This window comes from Triticum urartu, chromosome 3 (assembly GCF_003073215.2).
Source record: "Triticum urartu cultivar G1812 chromosome 3, Tu2.1, whole genome shotgun sequence".
NCBI lineage: Eukaryota > Viridiplantae > Streptophyta > Magnoliopsida > Poales > Poaceae > Triticum > Triticum urartu.
This window is the reverse complement of record NC_053024.1, coordinates 305322218-305326360: the sequence shown is the minus strand read 5'-3', so window position 1 is coordinate 305326360 and position 4143 is coordinate 305322218.

The window sequence follows — 4143 nt, the reverse complement described above, 5'->3', positions numbered from 1 at the left end:
CGCGCGTCCGCGCCACCCGACCGGCGCCTCCCCGCGCCTCCCTGCACGCCGGCCGCCGCCTTTATCCGCCCGCTTGCTGAGATCCGCCGCGACCGCGCCTTCGCCGCCCTTGCGCCACCGCGGTGCCACCATGAGGCCCGCCGCCGAGAGCGCCTCGCCGCCGCACCTCCATCCGCTCCAACGCCGTCCCCGGCCTCTCCTCCGGCGAACCCCCTCCTCGTCCGCAAGCGCCGATGACCACCCCCTCCTACTCCGGCGACGTCTTCCGGCGAACCTCGGGAACTGTGCCATGAACCCAAGATCTTAGATCCGGAGGGTATATTTCTTCTAAGTCCTTTTCCCCCCAACATTTTGTACCCCTGTTCATTGCCTCATATCTCCATGATCGTAGCTCCGTTTGATGCATATGATATATGAAAATGTTCATTATGAGATGCTCTGCATTTCATTCCATTGTGGCATGATTGTTTGAGTTCATCTTGATGCCCTAATCATTGATACAAGAGTGCAATACAATGTTTACTTCTATTACTTATCAGATTATGAGGTTTTGTCATTTTTGTTACATTTGTTGTGTGCTTCATATGAGCATGAGCTCTACATGTGTTTTGAACTATGCCGTGCCATCTTTAGAGGGGTGCTTGCTTTGTATTTTTTTGATCAATGTGGTGACTAGACCAAGCATGCAAAGTAGCCTTCGTGATATTGTTGTTTTTAGAGGCTTAGGATTTTGCTAAGTCCTTTTCCTCCTATTATTTTTATGCCATGTAAACATGATTTTACAGTGATATCCATGCTTGTTTTGAGATACTTTAGTAAGGGTGTTTTGAACATATGGTTATGCTCTATCCATCCATGCCCCTGTTTGCAATTATGGAGTGCCTAGCATATCTTGTTCTTGAGCTACTTTTGCTATGAAATGTTCCTGGCAGATTGTCTACATGTTAATCAATTTTTCCATGGTTGTTGCTATTGATCCATGCATGTTATGAACTTGCTCTTGCCATGGTTAGCTTCATGAACATATCATCTTGCTGTTGGTATGCTTGTTTTGTCATGCAAGGCCTTGTGGTGAGTGATTTGAGCTTGCAAATATACCTCATAATTCTTTTTATGCCATGCTCTGATTTCTGCTAAGTCTGAAACTGTTAATAAAACTTGCTATGTTTACATGGGTGCCATTATATCTTCTGTGCCCTTTTCGCTAATGTTCAGTAAGAGACTTTTGTTCTATGCATTTAGAAGAATCATTCCATGCCTTGTATTGCTATGATATGTTCCTTTAGCATGTTGTTTGCTTGCTCTAGACATGGCTTCCTGATGTTATTTCTGGCATGTTAGAATTTTCACTAAGTCTGTGAAGCTGATATCTTTTGCACTTTTTCCATGCTTGTTTGAACCTGCTCTTATGTGATTTAGCCATAGCTCACTGTTCATGTTTTGTGAAGAATATTGAGTACATCACTTACATATTGTTTGCTGTTATGTTGGTGTGCCGTAGCTTAGTTTCTTGTCGCATTCTAGATGGCATCGTGCTATTAATCGTAGGATTGTGCCATTCTTGTTTTGCTTGCCATTTGCAAACCGTGCATCTGTTTCCGGTGATCTTTATATCAATTTCGACCGAAATCATCTCATCTTTCCAGCGGCACACTTGGTTTGCCAAGTTGATGCCTTGTTCATTCTTTCCCATCCAAAGCACGCATATGCATTGCATATCATGTCTTGCATATCATGCCATGTTTTGCATCATGTTGCTTGTGCATTGCACCGTGATTGATTGTTGGTCCTTTGCTTGTGTTCTTGTTCTAGGTAGAGCCAGGAGACGAGTACATGACCGAGGAACCTGTTGAGTACGCTAACGAGGATCAAGCTTTCGACAACTCTGAGAAATTTGCAGGCAAGATGACCATACCCTTGAAATCACTTCTATCTTTGCTTGCTAGTTGCTCGCTCTATTGCTATGTCGCGCTACCTACCACTTGCTATATCATGCCTCCCATATTGCCATGTCAAGCCTCTAACCCACCTTCCCTAGCAAACCGTTGTTTGGCTATGTTACCGCTTTTGCTCAGCCCCTCTTATAGCGTTGCTAGTTGTAGGTGAAGGTGAAGTTTGTTCCATGTTGGAACATGGATATTGTTGGGATATCATTATTATATCTTATTTACTTTAATGCATCTATATACTTGGTAAAGGGTGGAAGGCTCGGCCTTATGCCTGGTGTTTTGTTCCACTCTTGCCACCCTAGTTTTCCGTCATACCGGTGTTATGTTCCTTGATTTTGCGTTCTTTACGTGGTTAGGTGTTATGGGAACCCCTTGACAGTTCGCCTTGAATAAAACTCCTCCAGCAAGGCCCAACCTTGGTTTTACCATTTGCCACCTAAGCCTTTTCCCTTGGGTTCCGCAAACTCAAGGGTCATCTTTATTTTAAACCCCCGGGCCAATGCTCCTCTGAGTGTTGGTCCAAAACAGAGCCACTTGCAGCGCCACCTCGGGGAAACTTGAGGGTTGGTTTTAGTTGTACGTAGTGTTCATCCGGTGTGCCCTGAGAACGAGATATGTGTAGCTCCTATCAGGATTTGTCGGCACATTCAGGAGGCTTTGTTGGTCTTGTTTTACCATTGTCGAAATGTCTTGTAACCGGGATCCCTAGTCTGACCGGGTCTTCATGTGAGAAGGAATATCCTTCGTTGACCGTGAGAGCTTGTGATGGGCTAAGTTGGGACACCCCTACAGGGTTTTGAACTTTCGAAAGCCGTGCCCGCGGTTATGGGCAGATGAGAATTTGCTAATATCAGGTTGTAGAGAACTTGATACTTAACTTAATTAAAATGAATCAACCGCGTGTGTAGCCGTGATGGTCTCTTTTCAGCGGAGTCCGGGAAGAGAAGACAGTCTCGTGTTATGCTTGAACGTAAGTAGCATTAGGATCACTTCTTGATCACTTATTAACTTCTCGACCGTTGCATTGCTTCTCTTCTCGCTCTCTTTTGCGTAAGTTAGCCACGATATATGCTAGTGCTTTGCTGCAGCTCCACCTCACTACCTTTTTCTACCCATAAGCTTAAATGGTCTTGATCTCGCGGGTGTGAGATTGTTGAGTCCTCGTGACTCACGGTTACTTCCAAACAAATGCAGGTGTCGATGATGCCAGTTCAGGGGACGCTACCGAAGTCAAGCGGGTGTTCGACGAGGATTCGAGCCATTACTACGTGTCTTTTCCGAATGATCAGTAGTGGAGCCCAGTTGGGACAATCGGGGATCTAGCATTTGGGGTGGTCTTTCTTTATTTTGGTTCCGTAGTCGGACCTTTGATTGTACCTTGGATGATGTATGAACTATTTATGTATTGTGTGAAGTGGTGATTGTAAGACGACTCTTTATCCCTTTCTTATTCAGTACATGGGATGTGTAAAGATTACCCCTCTTGCGACATGCCTACCATGCGGCTCTGCCTCTAAGTCGTGCCCGACACGTGGGAGATATAGCCGCATTGTGGGTGTTACAAGTTGGTAATCAGAGCCTTCCCCGACTTAGGAGCCCCCTGCTTGATCGAATCGCTGATGTTGTTGAGTATAGAACAAAATGTTTTGAGTCTTAGGATTATATATATCAGAGAGTAGGATTCTTTTTACTCCTCAGTCCCTTCGTCGCTCTGGTGAGGTCTCCTAACATAGAGTTTTGACTCTTCTCTCCTCAAATTTCACGAAAAATATTTTAGGATCACGCGGGTATCTTGGAATCGTTCCGATGGTTTTGTGACGAGAACATTGTTCTTGGTGCCTCCTGACATTTAGGGGTTGTGGCAGTGTCCTGGGGAGTTGAGCTTCAAGGTGTTGTCATCACAATTTTATTGTTGCAATTATGGAATAACTGAGTTCGCCAACATCGAAAATCTCTTTTATGCAGTTGTAGATGAGATAACCTCAACGCCACCGAGTACTGGGGCGGGAGTTCGAGAGTATTGCCATAAGTCATATAACGGATGCTTTTCCAAGGTTGAGGTAAATGATTTCCGAAGATTCTTGGTTATGTGTTGAAGGATGGATACAACTGGATGTAGGATTTGTTAGTTTTGGGTGAGATATTATGCTTCCCCTGTATCCCCAACACCTGATTGCACAACCAGAATGTTTCG